The 16233-nt window shown below is 48.3% G+C and overlaps 1 pseudogene across 1 annotated transcript in view; it reads left to right on the forward strand.

Moving 5' to 3' along the window:
• The first annotated feature begins 6945 nt into the window (after window positions 1–6945).
• Window positions 6946–16233, forward strand: part of LOC146333971 (ornithine decarboxylase antizyme 1-like) — a 216487-nt pseudogene continuing 207199 nt past the window's right edge. Inside the window, exon 1 of the transcript XR_014786395.1 lies at window positions 6946–7402. The product of XR_014786395.1 is annotated as an ornithine decarboxylase antizyme 1-like (transcript). The remainder of the gene's footprint in view (window positions 7403–16233) is intronic.

Here is a 16233-nt window from a genome sequence, read left to right on the forward strand (position 1 = left end):
ACACGGCTGATTTTGCTGGGCTCTAAAAAGCCTTTAGTAGGCCATCCTACACCAAAAGACGGCCACTCTATTTCACACAAAGTCTGCAACCGTTGAGGATTCATGGGGGGGTCCCCATAATCTCCACTAAAACCTTTCTTAAAATTTGCTAGCATACATCTTAAGGGGGTGCAAGGTTTGCTTCCCCCACCACTCATAGCCTCCCTCCTAAATTGAAGACAGACACAATTAGGGAATGGGAATTGGTCAGTGAGTAAGGGGTCTCACTGGCCGACACAAGAGGATTTTACACACCACGCACTTTGCTACTGGCATGGGCACCTGGACGGTCAACAGTATGCGTCAGAAACCGCAGTAGCCACTCACACAATCATCAATCTCTCCACTGCATCCATATGTCCCTGCCACCCACTTTTCCCACTTTTTACCAGAGCGGAAAGCGGCTTCCCCAGCTTCCTACTGAGTACTGGTGTGCTGGGTACTGGCGCCCACTCGGGGGTGTGATCAGGCCCCCCTTCTACCCGCAAGGAGTAGGTTCTTTTTGTATACGTATACCGCCAACACTGACCTTCTTCATAAGGCGGGGCCCTCTTTTTTTCTGCCCAGTGGCCTTTCTCCCTAAAGGCGGGGCCCTCTTTTTCCCATATACTTGCCTTTCTCCTGAAGGCTTCTAATGTTGGTTTCAACTCAATTGCAGCTGCGATACAGGCAGGGCTCAAGTTCCTTCCTCCGCTTCTCAAGGTTCTCTTGCTGCTCGCTGCCGTTTGGGCAATCCCGGTGCAGGCTTTCTCCCATTCACTCAACAAAAAGGTTGGTGGCGCCAAGAAAGGGAGGCATGCGCCGAGCTCGTCTTCCCGGTGTGGCGATTAAGAGCAGGCAACTGCCACCTCTCTGTCTCAGAGCCTGCCACATCCGAGTCACGGCACCATTTATGTAGCAGAAATCAGAGTCAGAGAGACCACGGAGTGAAGGAAAAAGAGATTCTTTATTTAACGCGCGGGCTTAAGGCTGGAATCATTTCCAAAGAGCCAGAAGCCCCGAAATACATCAGCACATTGTTTTTATAGACATTGTGACACATATGAAACGGCTCCTCCTCCCCTTCCCGTGTGGGGGTGCAGTCCTCAACATTTCTTCTCTTAGCACCATTGTTTATAATACAAGAACTGGGTTATAGGGTAGCCGTGATAAGGAGAGAACAGAAGAGAACAGCAGAGAACAAGATATACAATTGTATGACCTTTGACAAGATAAGGAATTCCTGTGTCTTGTCAGCTTACAACAATATATTCAAGGGAAAAAGAGCTCAGCAAGAACATGAAGCATGAGACTGCATGAGGCTACTTAGTCTGACCTCCGATATGGCTGCTACAATGAGATGGTTGTCAAGTTGTCAAACTTGCAAAAGAACAATACCAGAGTGTCGTGGCAAGCAAAGCCCCTAAGAGAGTGTAAGCAAAAAGGCGCCTGCTGGGGCAGAGTTTGTTAGGCCCGTACAGACTGACTCAATCGATAAAGGTTAAACAATACCCTTTGTCATTAGAAGTCAAAAAGTGACTGAAACCTTTGATTAACCGGATTATAAAAAGAAGGCGAAGCCCCTGTATGAAGCTTGACTAGCTCACCAGATTGTGGTAAAAGTCCCAAACTGGACTTGGAGGTCCATGCCCAGCTGCCCTCCAATTAAGCTCTGGAGACGCGGGCAAGATCCAACTCGAGTGTCTTCGTGTACAACGAAGGCAGCTCTGTCAACCCAGAGGCAGCGCAGATCAACACTCCCCAGTTACATTTATAATCATAGTGTGGCTAAATAAGTGACATCAGCCAAGCCCACCGTGCTGCCTGCTCATTGTCAACTGAACTTTTACTGAACCACCACCATCCCCTGGTTCCTCCCTGAGAGTCCTGCAGTTTTTCCAGGATTTATGACCCACTTATTTTGGAAGCACGATGATTCATAGGTGCAGGGTGAGTTGCTGTGCCAACAAGATAACTTATCTCTACTGTCCTAGCAGTTTCTCCTTCAATATGGAAGAAACAGAAACAACAGTTTTAGGCCTTTGAGGAGTCTGCCACGTAGGCATGAAGGAGCTGAGACAACATGGCTTTGCCTTAGTTATTTTCCACAGTACTAGTTCCCCTCTACTCAGCACTGGTTAGGCCTCATCTGGAGTACTGTGTCCAGTTCTGGGCACTACACTTGAAGAAGGATGCAGACAAGCCGGAGAGGGTTCAGAGGAGGGCAACGAAGAGGATCAGGGGACTGGAAACAAAGCCCTATGAGGAGAGACTGAAAGAACTGGGCATGTTTAGCCTTGAGAAACGAAGACTGGGGGGAGATAGGATAGCACTCTTCAAGCACTTGAAAGGTTGTCACAGAGAGGAAGGCCAGGATCTCTTCTCTATCATCTGAGAATACAGGACACGGAAGAACGGGCTCAAGTGACAGGAAGCCAGATTCCAGCTGAACATCAAGAAAACCTTCCTGTCAGAGCAATATGACAATGGAGCCTATGACCTGGGGAGGCGGTGGGCTCTCCCACACCGAAGGCATTCAAGACGAGGCTGGACAGCCACCTGTCGGGGATGCTCTGACTTGGACTCCTGCAGTGAGCAGGGGGTTGGACTCGGTGGCCTTGTAGGCCCCTTCCAACCCTACTGTTCTGTGATTCTAATGGGGCTAGGTGTAGACAGATGGGGCCTGTATCATGCAGGTTTTTTGAGGATGAAGACAGGTAGAATCCTTTTGTGGGGCAAGTGAGAGATTTGAGGGCAATTTTGTCAGGAGACTGATTCCATGGGCCTGCATATGTGTGTGTGTGTGTGTGTGTGTATATATAATATCTATATTTATATTATAATATATACATATTTAATTTAGTATGTCTATGTGTGTGTATATATATAGGGCGGGGCAGGGACACACATCATGGGGATGGAGAAAGTATTTCACAAGACAGGATATATATTTATTATTTATTCCATAAGGCGTATGTATTTGTATGTGGGGACTGTTACATTTTCTTTTCTCCTAAAATCAGCTGTTTCTCTCCCCACACATCTTAACCCACCTCCTTCGCTCCCTTTAACGCTTGCGCATTTACCTCAGCTAGCGGAGGCGTTCCCCCTACCCCGTCATCTTCCTCATCCTCCTACCAATGTCTTCTTTCCAGAAAACTAATCCTCCGAACCAATCGAATCCCTACGCTTATTTCCCTTCAGAAAAAGGGAAATAAGCGTAGGGATTCGATTGGTTCGGAGGATTAGTTTTCTGGAAAGAAGACATTGGTAGGAGGATGAGGAAGATGACGGGGTAGGGGGAACGCCTCCGCTAGCTGAGGTAAATGCGCAAGCGTTAAAGGGAGCGAAGGAGGTGGGTTAAGATGTGTGGGGAGAGAAACAGCTGATTTTAGGAGAAAAGAAAATGTAACAGTCCCCACATACAAATACATACGCCTTATGGAATAAATAATAAATATATATCCTGTCTTGTGAAATACTTTCTCCATCCCCATGATGTGTGTCCCTGCCCCGCCCTATATATATACACACACATGGACACACTCATGGATCACTGCCTTGTTGTGGCGAAGGGGCTTGCATAACTCAGTGAAGCCATAAGCTATGCCGTGCAGGGCCACCCAAGACGGACAGGTCATGGCAGAGAGTTCTGACAAAATGTGGTCCACTGGAGAAGGAAATGGCAACCCACTCCAGTATTCTTGCCAAGAAAACCCCATGGAAAGTATCACAAGGCTAAAAGAGATGATGCCGGAAGATGAGCCCCTCAGGTCGGAAGGTGTCCAATATGCTACTGGGGAAGAGCAGAGGGTATCTCCAAGTAGCGCCAGAAAGAGTGAAGCGGCTGGGCCAAACCCGAAAGGACACTCAGCTGTGGATGTGTCTGGTGGTGAAAAGAAAATCCGATGCTGTAAAGAACAATATTGTTGAGGAACCTGGAATGTCAGATCAATGAATCAAGGTAAGCTGGAGGTGGTCAAACATGAGATGGCAAGATTGAACATCGACATCTTGGGAATCAGCGAACTAAAATGGACAGGCATGGGCGAATTTAATTCAGGTGACCATCATATCTACTATTGTGGGCAAGAATCCCTTAGAAGAAATGGAGTAGCACTCATAGTCAACAAAAGGGTGGGAAAAGCAGTATTGGGGTACAATCTTAAAAATGATAGAATGATCTCAGTACGAATCCAAGGCAAACCATTCAACATCACAGTAATTCAAGTCTATGCCCCAACCACTGATGCCGAAGAAGCTGAGGTTGATCGGTTCTACGAAGACCTACAACACCTTCTAGAACTAACACCAAAAAAAGATGTCCTTTTCATCATAGGGGATTGGAATGCTAAAGTAGGAAGTCAAGAAATCACCGGGATAACAGGCAGGCATGGCCTTGGTGTACAAAATGAAGCGGGACAAAAGCTAATAGAGTTTTGCCAAGAGAACATGCTGATCATAGCAAACACTCTTTTCCAACAGCACAAGAGGCGACTCTACACATGGACGTCACCAGATGGTCAATATCGAAATCAGATTGATTATGTCCTTTGCAGCCAAAGATGGAGAAGCTCCATACAGTCAGTAAAAACAAGACCTGGAGCTGACTGTGGCTCAGATCATGAGCTGCTTCTTGCAAAATTTCGGCTTAAATTGAAGAACGTCGGGAAAACCACTAAACCGTTCAGGTATGACCTAAATGATATCCCTGATGAATATACAGTGGAGGTGAGGAATAGATTTCAGGGATTAGACCTGATAGACAGAGTGCCTGAGGAACTATGGACGGAGGTCCGTAACATTGTTCAGGAGGCAGCAACTTAAGCCATCCCAAAGAAAAAGAAATGCAAGAAAGCCAAGTGGCTGTCTGATGAGGCTTTACAAGTAGCTCACGAAAGAAGGGAAGCGAAAAGCAAGGGAGAAAGGGGAAGATATAGCCAACTGAATGCAGAGTTCCAGAGAATAGCAAGGAGAGACAAGAAGGCCTTCTTAAATGAACAATGCAAAGAAATCGAGGAAAACAACAGAATGGGAAAGACTAGAGATCTCTTCAAGAAAATTGGAGATCTCAAGGGAACATTTTGTGCAAAGACGGGCATGATCAAGGACAAAGAAGGCAGGGACCTAACAGAAGCAGATGAGATTAAGAAGAGGTGGCAAGAATACACAGAAGAACTATCCAGGAAAGATCTGAATGTCCCTGATAGCCATGAGAGTGCGGTCACTGAACTTGAGCCGGACATCCTCGAGAGTGAAGTCAAGTGGGCCTTAGGAAGCATTAGTAACAACAAAGCTAGCGGAGATGACAGTATATCAGCCGAGCTATTTAAAATCCTAAAAGATGATGCTGTTAAAGTGCTGCATTCAATATGCCAACAAATCTGGAACACTCAACAGTGGCCACAAGACTGGAAAAGGTCAGTTTACATTCCAATTCCAAAGAAGGGCAACGCCAAAGAGTGTTCAAACTACCGCACAATTGCGCTCATTTCACATGCCAGCAAGGTGATGCTCAAAATCCTACAAGCTAGGCTTCAGCAGTATGTGAACCGAGAACTACCGGAAGTGCAAGCTGGGTTTAGAAGAGGCAGAGGAACTAGAGATCAAATCGCCAACATTCGCTGCATCATGGAGAAAGCAAGAGAATTCCAGAAAAACGTCTATTTCTGCTTCATTGACTACGCTAAAGCCTTTGATTGTGTGGATCACAACAAACTGTGGCAAATTCTGAAAGTGATGGGAGTACCAGACCACCTTACCTGTCTCCTGAGAAACCTGTACGAGGGTCAAGAAGCAACAGTCAGAACCGGACATGGAACAACCGATTGGTTCAAAATTGGGAAAGGAGTACGACAAGGCTGCATATTGTCACCCTGCTTATTTAACTTATATGCAGAGTACATCATGAGAAATGCCGGGTTGGATGAATCACAGGTCGGAATTCAGATTGCCAGGAGAATTATCAACAACCTCAGATACCCAGACGATACCACCCTAATGGCAGAAAGCGAAGAGGATCTCAAGAGCCTCTTGTTGAGGGTGAAAGAGGAGAGTGCAAAAGCTGGTTTGAAACTCAACATTAAAAAAACTAAGATCATGTCATCTGGCCCTATCACTTCCTGGCATATAGAAGGGGAAGAAATGGAAGCAGTGACAGATTTTACTTTCTTGGGCTCCAAGATCACCGCAGACGGTGACTGTAGCCATGAAATTAAAAGACGCTTGCTCCTTGGGAGGAAAGCTATGGCCAACCTAGACAGCATAGCAAGAAGCAGAGACATCACCTTGCCGACAAAGGTCCATATAATCAAAGCTATGGTTTTCCCAGTAGTAATGTATGGCTGTGAGAGCTGGACTATAAGGAAGGCTGAGTGCCGAAGAATTGATGCTTTTTAACTGTGGTGCTGGAGAAGACTCTTACGCGTCCCCTGGACTGCAAGGAGGTCAAATCAGTCCATCCTAAAGGAAATCAACCCTGACTGCTCATTGGAAGGACAGATAATGAAGCTGAAGCTCAAATATTTTGGCCACCTAATGCGAAGAGAAAACTCCCTGGAAAAGACCCTGATGCTGGGAAAGACTGAAGGCAAAAGGAGAAGGGGGCGGCAGAGGATGAGATGGCTGGATAGCATCACGGATGCAATGAATATGAACTTGAGCACGCTCCGGGAGACAGCGCAGGACAGGAAGGCCTGGCGTGCTATGGTCCATGGGGTCACGAAGAGTCGGACACGACTGAACGACTGAACAACAACAACAGTGAGAAAAAGAGCTCGGGGTTGGCCTGGTTCCTTCCTCTATCCCGGGTTTTTTTTTTGTTCAATAAAATCCCTTCGGCGAACCGCCAAACAGCTTGCACGCGCTGTCTTAACTCGCCTCCTCCTTCCTTTCTTTGGCCTCAGCCAATCAGAAATGGCCTCCCCGCTGCAAGGTGAGAGAGTGGGGAGAAAAAATATTGTTTACCTCAAAGAGAGAGAAAGCCCAGTAAAGACGGAGGAAGAGTGGAGGTGGCCTTCTATGTGGCGGGCTGGGCGTGACCTTAGCTTATGTTACGTACGTTTGTACGTGGTAAAGTGGGTGCGGCCTCACCTTAACAAGCGGAAAGCGGGCGCGCGCCCTCAAACGCATCTCCCCTCCTATATAAAGGGGGTTGGGCCGCCATTTTGTGCAGCGGAGGGGAGAAGAAGGGTGGAGATAGTCGCAGTAGAAGAGCCAGTAAAAGGGAGCTGAGACCCAACCGGAGGTTCGGCGACCAGGGGGCGGCCCGGATGGTGAAATCCTCCCTGCAGCGGATCCTCAACAGTTACTGCTTTGCTTGCGAGAAGGAAGGAAATAAAAAGACCCACGTCGCCGCCATGCCCGCCGATGCCGCTTTGACGAGGTGAGGAGATAAACAATACGGGCGGTTTTGGACTACACCTCTAATTATCTCTAGCCAGCATGGTCAGGGGTTATAGGCGTTGCTGTCCAAAACGTCTGGAGAGCGCCAGGTTGCCTACCCCTGACCTCAGGCAACCCCTTCCCCCAACCTGGTGCCCTCCAAATGTGGTGTTGGACTACAACTCCTATCCAGAGCCAGTGTGTCTATTGCCGTGCTGGCTGGGCAAGGATGGGGAGTTGTAGTCGTAACAGATCTGGAGGGCGGTGGGGTTGGAGGAAGGTTAGAGTCAGTATGTGTATCCCCTTCCCCTCAATATTTAAAGTATTTATATCCTGCTCTTTAGCTGGAAAGGATCCCAAGAAAGCGGTCCCTGCCCTCAGGCGTATGATCTAAGGAGACATGACTCAAAAGGAAAAAAGAGATTCGGAGGGAAAAGGGGCGGGGGAAGCATACTCAAGCACTAGTTCTTAATGTTTTGTGTAGGTCCTTATTCTTTCCTGGGTGGGTGTGCGCGCGCCTAATAGCTAAATTCTGGCCGGGGTGGAGGAAAAGGAAATGGGGTTGAGTCTAATGCAGTTATGTCCCCCCATAGTTAGATATCGTTAGGATGTATATGTCATTGGTGTGACCATATGGGGCAGGAGAGAAAAATAATTTGGATTTTTCCTTAATAGAGGTGGTTCTTGCCTTGTCCTCCTCTCGCACCTATTGTATCACTATAGAGGTCATAGACATCCATTTATGGGGCAGTGGTAAAAGAATGAGCAATCCACTTATGCCCAGTAGTGAAAAATAATCAGAATCTGACATTTTCTTCACTCCCCTCCCCCTTATCTCAAATATAGCCATCAGGCACCACCCAAGGAAGAATGAGGTTCTACCCCATCTTGTTAGGGAAAACTCAGTTTTGTCTTTTCCTCCTCTGCTCTCTGGACAGAATTTAGTCATTAGATGCCCGTTACCCAAGTAATGAGGTCATAGAAGAAAAAATATTTAATGGGGGGGCTCTCCTCTGTTCATAAGAGAACTCAAATTTGCTGCTTGTTTGCTTCCTTGATCCTTCTGGATAAAATGGCTGTTCAGAACCCCTAGCATCATGGGGAAAAAAGAGATCCTGGTTCTGGTTGGTTTTTTGTTTTTAAAGTGTGGTAGAAAGTGAGCTGCTGTTAATCAGGGAAAACTGAAAACTATGTTGTCTTCCAAAGACAACCCCCCCCCCCCCCGCTGCTATACAGAACTTGGCTATTAAAGTACCCACCACCCAGAAAAGTATGAGATCCCCCTCTGTATATATGTATATGAGGTAGGAGTAATACGAATGAGACCCACCACTGTTCAATAGAGAAATTCAAATTTGCTGCTGCGTTCTTCTCCTCCCACAGTAATAAGAAACACTATTGGATGCCTAACATTAACTAAAAAAGAGAGATCTGTTAGATTGAGGCCTCCCTCTGGTCATTAGGGAAAAGTGAACATTGTCTTATCCCTTCTGTACCATTGAAAAGGTCTGACCACTAGGTACCCAACACTTGGGAAAGAATGAGGTCCCATTTAAAAGTGTGTATATGTGTGCATATATTTGCATGTATGGAAGGAAGGAGTTTGAGAAAACAAGGGACATCTATTCATAGAATAATAGGGTTGGAAGGGGCCTACAAGACCACGGAGTCCAACCCCTTCTCACTGCAGGAATCCGAGTCAGAGCATCCCTGACAGATGGCTGTCCAGCCTCATCTTGAGTGCTTCCAGGGTGGGAGAGCGCACCACCTCCCTAGGTCATGGGTTCCATTGTTGTATTCCTCTGACAGTCAGGATCTTTTTCCTGATGTTCAGCCAGAATCTGGCTTCCTGTCACTGGAGCCCATGATTTCGTGTCCTGCGCTCTGGGATGATCAAGAAGAGATCCTGGCCTTCCTCTCTGGGACAACCTTTCAAGTACTTGAAGAGTGCTATCATATCTCCCCTCAGTCTCCTCTTCTCAAGGCTAAACACGCCCAGTTCTTTCAGTCTCTCTTCATAGGGCTTTGTTTCCAGTCCCCTGATCATCCTCGTTGCCCTCCTCTGAACCCTCTCCAGCTTGTCTGCATCCTTCTTAAAGTGTAGTGCCCAGAACTGGACACAGTACTCCAGATGAGGCCTAACCAGTGCTGAGGAGAGGGGAACTAGTACTTCCCGGGATTTGGAAGCTATGCTTCTATGAATGCAGCCCAAAATAGCATTTGCCTTTTTTGCAGCCACATCACATTGTTGCCTCATTCAGCTTGTGATGTACAACAGTTCTGTGATCCTTCTTCCTTGTAGTACTGTTGAGCCAAGTATCGCCCATCTTGTAGCTGTGCATTTGGTTTCTTTTTCCTAGGTGCAGAAATTCACTATTCTGTAGTGAAAAGCCTCCCTTACCTCCCAGGGAAGAATAAAGTCTTTCGTTACAATTCAGAGAGGAGAGAAAGCAAGACCTATATCTGATCTTGGGGGGGGGGGGGGGATGCATTTCTCTTCCCATTGCCTTCTTCAAACAGACATGAACTTATCCGCCACCCAGGGAAGAACACAGTTCTATGTGCCGGAGGCAGGGGAAGAGTTCAGTATGTGGATCTCCCTCCTTCCCCTGCTCTAAGTTGGGAACAGACCCTTTATTAATTAAGCAAAAGTCCTCTCTTCCTCCTCCCCACCCCAGCCAGTGGGACATGTGCGTATTTAAGTACCCACAACCCAAAAATGAAGGCCTATTAAATACTGCAAGGAGATGGAAGAGAGTAACACATACAGCACAACTATTCCTGAGAGGAAATTGGTGGCTGCTTCATCTCCTCCCTGCCATAATGGAACACGTACGCATTAGGCACCCAGGAAAGATAGAGGTCCTATTAGATATATTTGGAAGGGGGGGGGGGATTCATTATGAAGGATCTCCCTGTTCTCAGTTGGTTACCTAGCGTGCTGGGCATTAGGCTCCCAAGTAAAGTAAGACCCTGATTAATACATTTTGGGGGAAGGGAGACATAACTCTGAGCAGTGTATTGTATTCACTCTCTAGATTAACCACATTGAATGCTACGTTACTGACTGAAGGGAGAAAACTCACTCGGTCTTGGAAATGTTTCTCATCCTGGCACCCCCTGCCCCTCCTTTGAAGGAAAGAGTTCAATATGCAAGGGTGGGCAGGCAAATTCATTATTTCAGAATGCGTATTCTGCCTTGAGTGGGAACCGAGGTGGTAAATACCATTACTGTTTTCCAAGCCTACAGTTTATAAAAGTGTAAAACAAGGCAAGGTTGTGTACCTCCCCTCATGCAGATAACCACATTGGCTTGTTAGGCTCATGGCCTATCTGTGGGGTGAGTGAGGAGCAGATCATGAGCTTGCAGATGTTGTTTCTTGCAGGATCTCAGTTGGCGTAAGGATTAGTAGAGGCTGGGGTGCAGGCAGTATTAAAACACAGGGAGGGGTGCAGGGAGCAATACCTCTTTTGTAACATGAGGGCTCTGGCTTTCTTCTTTCCACCAGATTAGAAGCTCATAATCTTGGGTATGGTTGAGAGGTAGCTGGCTATCTTGGGGAGGGAGCTGCATGTTGGGGGGATTTCCTTCCTTCTGAGTTGTGGGTGCACAACACTAAACTTACTCTTTCACTACAAGAAATGTGACTGGACCCATGGCCTTGTCCGCAGCGGTTTCACTGACAACTACTTCCCATTTTCCAAAGCTAATGGCTAATCTTTTGCCTGGTAGTACATAAGGGTTATGCTTCATTGGTGCAACATAGTCAGATGTTAGCTGCAGTAAGCCTGGGGAAGGAGGACCAGCCAGCAGCTGCACCAGGTGGATCCTGAGCCTGCTTCTGCCCCTGCCCACAGGTACTTAAGGTGGGCTGCCAGAGGCAGTGCCTCGGTGCTGCGCCAAGTGCAATGCTAAGTGCGCACTTAGCGTTGCACTTGGAGTTGCGTAGGATCTGAAGACCTACCCACCTGCCTCTCCAGAGACACCAGCAGCCACAGTACCAGCAGCAAACAGCAGCAGCAGAGGGCAGCAGCTTTAAAGACAAGGGGAAAGGGGCAAACATGGATTTTATCTGCTCCTTCTTAGCCGCTGTTCTCTTTTATCTCTTTTATCTTTTATGTTCTTTTAAACTGTTGAGCATTTTATATCCTAACATTTTATTATGTCCCTGGGAGGACTATTGGGCAACTCAGGGGGTGGGGGAGGTGCCACCATAACTGTGGTCATGGGTAGGGGGAGGTATGGTGTTGGGGGATTAACAGGCCAGCTGAGGAGAAGAGGGGCTAGACACCTTACAGCTGTCCCCTCTTCTGGTTCTTCCCCCAACCTGATGGCTCCTGGCAGCCTTACCAGTCTGCCCTCGGGTCCGGTGGTGCTGCTGCTGAATGCCAGGTCGGCCCAAACTAAAATCTCCCTCATCCATGATTTGATTGAGGATGAGGGGGCTGAAGTGGCATGTATTACTGAGACCTGGGTGGGGGAAGTGGGAGGGGTCACTCTCTCCCAGCTGTGCCCTCCTGGGTACTCGGTGCAGCACCAACACCGACTGGAGGGTCGGGGAGGGGGGGTTGCCGTGGTCTATAGGAATTCAGTCTCCCTCTCCAGGCTTCCTGCTCATTCGAGTGCAGATCTTGAGTGTTTGTACCTTGTGTTGGGTACAGGGGACAGATTAGGGATTCTGTTGGTGTACCGCCCACCCTGCTGCCCATCAGACTCCCTGCCTGAGCTGACAGAGGTGGTCTCGGACTTGGTGTGGAGGACCCCCAGGATGATGCTCCTGGGGGATCTCAACTTCCATGCCAAGGCCGCTGTATCTGGGGAGGCTCAGGATTTCATGGCCGCCAACCATGGGGCTGTCCCAACATGTCATCGGCCCAACGCATATAAAAGGACACACGCTTGATCTGGTTTTCTTGACTGGGCAGGAGGATGATGATCTGAAAGTGGAGGAATTAACATCTGTCCCTTTGTCATGGTCAGATCACTTCCTGCTGAGGTTTAGACTCCAGGCCGCCTTTCCCCTCTGCAAGGGTGGGGGACCTATTAAAATGGTCTGCCCCCAGAGATTAATGGATTCCGATGGATTCCAGAGGGCTCTGGGGGATTTTCCTGCTGGTATGGCTGGTGCTCCTGTCGAAGCCCAGGTTGCTCTGTGGAATGCAGAGATGACTCGGGCGGGTGACACGATCGCGCCCAAGCGCCCTCTCCCTCTGAGGAGAGCCCGGCCAGCTCCTTGGTATACACCTGAGCTGAGGGCAACGAAGCAAGAGGGGAGACGGCTGGAATGCAGGTGGAGGAAAACTCGTGCTGAGTCTGACCGAACACAGGTAAGAGCCCACTATCAAGCCTACTCTGTGGCGGTGAGGGTGGCAAAGAGGCAGTTCTTTTCCACCAGCATTGCATCTTCTCAGTGTTGTCCGGCGGAGCTTTTCCGAGTGGTTCACGGCCTGTTACATCCTGGGCCAGGGAGAGAGACGGTGGAACCCTCGGTAGCAAGCTGTGACGAGTTTGCACGGCACTTTGAGGATAAAGTCGCTCAGATTCATCATGAATTGGACACCACCATTAATGCAGTTCCGTTGGTAGAGGCGTTCAGAGCACCGTCTGGTCCAGTTTTATTGGCTGAGTTTCAGTTACTGAGGCCTGAGGATGCGGACAAGGTGGTTGGTCAAGTCCGATCGACCACTTGTGTGCTTGCTTGACCCTTGCCCTTCATGGCAAAGCACATGAAATCAAATCAAACAAGGAGGGGTTGTCCGGCTGGGTCCAGGAGGTTGTAAATTCGTCCTTGAGAGAGGGAGTGGTGCCTGCCGCTTTAAAAGAGGCGGTAGTCAGGCCACTCCTGAAAAAGCCTAACCTGGACCCAGAGGATGTTAACAATTATAGGCCAGTGGCCAACATCCCCTTCCTGGGCAAGGTGCTTGAGCGGGTGGTTGCAGGACAGCTCCAGGCACTGTTGAATGAAACGGATTATCTAGATCCATTTCAATCGGGCTTCAGGCCTGGTTTGGAACGGAAAGTGCCTTGTTCGCCCTGTGGGATGACCTCTGCCGGGAGAGGGACAGGGGGAGTGCGACCCTGCTGATTCTCCTGGACCTCTCAGCGGCTTTCGATACCATCGACCATGGTATCCTTCTGGATAGGTTGTCTGGGTTGGGAGTTGGAGGCACTGCACTGCAGTGGTTCCACTCCTACTTGGATGGAGGATTCCAGAAGGTGGTGCTGGGGGATTATTGCTTTGTGCCTTGGCAACTCTGCCATGGGGTTCCACAGGGCTCTATTTTATCCCCCATGCTGTTTAACATCTACATGAAACCGCTGGGGGAGGTTATCCAGAGGTGTGGGCTGAGGTGCCATCAATATGCAGATGACACCCAGTTCTACCTCTCTTTCTCATCAAACCCAGGTGAGGCAGTGGCTGTTCTGAATCAGTGCCTGGGCACGGTAATGGACTGGATGAGGGCCAATAAACTGACACTCAATCCAGGCAAGAGGGAGGTACTGTTAGTGGGTGGTTCGTCTGCCCGGCTAGGTGATACTCAATCTGTTCTGGAGGGGGTTGCACCCCCCCTAAAGGATCAGGTTTGTAGTTTGGGGGTGCTCCTGGATCCAGAACTGTCACTTGAGGCACAGGTGAACTCAGTGGCATGGAGCACTTTTTATCAGCTTAGGCTGGTATACCAACCGCGCCCTTCTCTGGACAGAGAGAGCCTAGCCACAGTTATCCACGCTCTGATAACTTCTCGTCTGGATTACTGCAATGCGTTATACGTGGGGCTGCCTTTGAAAACGGTCCGGAAACTTCAGCTGGTCCAAAATAGGGCAGCAAGATTGTTAACAGGGGCTGGCCTGCGTGCTCATATTACACCAGTACTTTTCCAGCTGCACTGGCTGCCAGCCCATTTCCGGCCCCCATTCAAAGTGCTGGTGTTAACATTCAAAGCCCTGAACGGCTTGGGGCCAGGTTACCTGAAGGTTCGCTTCCTCCCATATGTGCCTGCCCAGACCTTAAGATCATCGTCAGCGGCCCTTCTCCGTGAGCCCCTGCCAAAGAAAGTGAGGCGGGTGGCTACTAGGAGGAGGGCTTTTTCTGTTGTGGCACCCCGGCTCTGGAATGAGATCCCTGGTGAGGTTCCCCTGGCGCCTACATTGTATTCCTTTTGGCACCAGGTGAAGACCTTTTTATTTTCCCAGGCATTTTAGCATTTTAGCTTTCTAAACTTTTAGCTTTGCTGTTTTAAATCTGTATTTTAAACTCCTGCGCTGCTGCTAGGTTTTATTGTGGTTGTATTGTTATATTGTGGTTTTAATGTTCTATATATTTTACATTGTTTTATTGTGTGTTGTTTGGTTTTAATTTTTGTGAACGGCCCAGAGAGCTTCGGGTATTGGGCAGTATAGAAATGAAATGAAATGAAATGAAATGAATGAATGAATAAATAAATAAATATCTCAGGACCAAGAAGGTGCTGAAGAAGCCTTGGCTGGATCCCTCAGCGTTTAATCCAACCTAATCCTCCATCCCTTGGCCTTGCTGTTGCTGAATTGATTGAAGTATCCAGCGGAATGGCAGTTGGCCAATGGAGATCCAGGTTCTAGTCCCCACTCGGCCATGGAAGCTCACTGGGTGACTTTGGGCCAGTCACAGACTCTCAGCCCAACCTACCTCACAGGGCTGTTGTTGTGAGGATAAAATGGAGAGGAGGAGGAGAATGTAAGCTGCCTTGGGTTCCTTGCAAGAGGAAGAAAAGCAGGTTATGAATGAATGATCCCAATAGCCTAGATCACTCTACTACTTTTGGTGCAGTCTGTAGTGGGTGGGTGATTGGGGCTAGTCAGGTTCTTTCTTCTCACATGGATTGTTGTTGTTGTTATTCAGTCTGTCAGTCGTGTCCAACTCTTCGTGACCCCATGGACCATAGCACGCCAGGCCTTCCTGTCCTGCGCTCTCTCCCAGAGTGTGCTCAAGTCCATATTTATTGCATTGGTGATGCTATCTAGCCATTTCATTCTCTGTTGTCCCCTTCTCCTTTTGCCTTCAGTCTTTCCCAGCATCAGGGACTTTTCCAGGGACTTTACTCTTCGCGTTAGGTGGCCAAAATGTTTGAGCTTCAGCTTCAGTCTCTGTCCTTCCAATGAGCACTCAGGGTTGATTTCCTTTAGGATGGACTGATTTGACCTCCTTGCAGTCCAGGGGACTCGTAAGAGTCTTCTCCAGCACCACAGTTCGAAAGCATCGATTCTTCGGCGCTCAGCCTTCCTTATAGTCCAGCTCTCACAGCCATACATTACTACTGGGAAAACCATAGCTTTGATTATACGGACCTTTGTCGGCAAGGTGATGTCTCTGCTTCTTACTATGCTGTCTAGGTTGGCCATAGCTTTCCTCCCAAGGAGCAAGCGTCTTTTAATTTCATGGCTACAGTCACCGTCTGCGGTGATCTTGGAGCCCAAGAAAGTAAAATCTGTCACTGCTTCCATTTCTTCCCCTTCTATATGCCAGGAAGTGATGGGGCCAGATGCCATGATCTTCGTTTTTTTAATGTTGAGTTTCAAACCAGCTTTTGCACTCTCCTGTTTCACCCTCAACAAGAGGCTCTTGAGATCCTCTTCGCTTTCTGCCATTAGGGTGGTATCATCTGCATATTTTGTCCTGCGTCATTTTATACACCAAGGCCATGCCTGCCTATTATCCCAGTGATTTCTTGACTTCCTACTTTAGCATTCCAATCCCCTGTGATGAAGACTACATCTTTTGTTGATGTTAGTTCTAGAAGGTGTTGTAGGTCTTCATAGAACCGATCAACCTCAGCTTCTTCGGCCTCAGTGGT

This window comes from Heloderma suspectum, chromosome W (assembly GCF_057233095.1).
Source record: "Heloderma suspectum isolate Gila_16-S chromosome W, 16-S_ref, whole genome shotgun sequence".
Classification (NCBI taxonomy): domain Eukaryota; kingdom Metazoa; phylum Chordata; class Lepidosauria; order Squamata; family Helodermatidae; genus Heloderma; species Heloderma suspectum.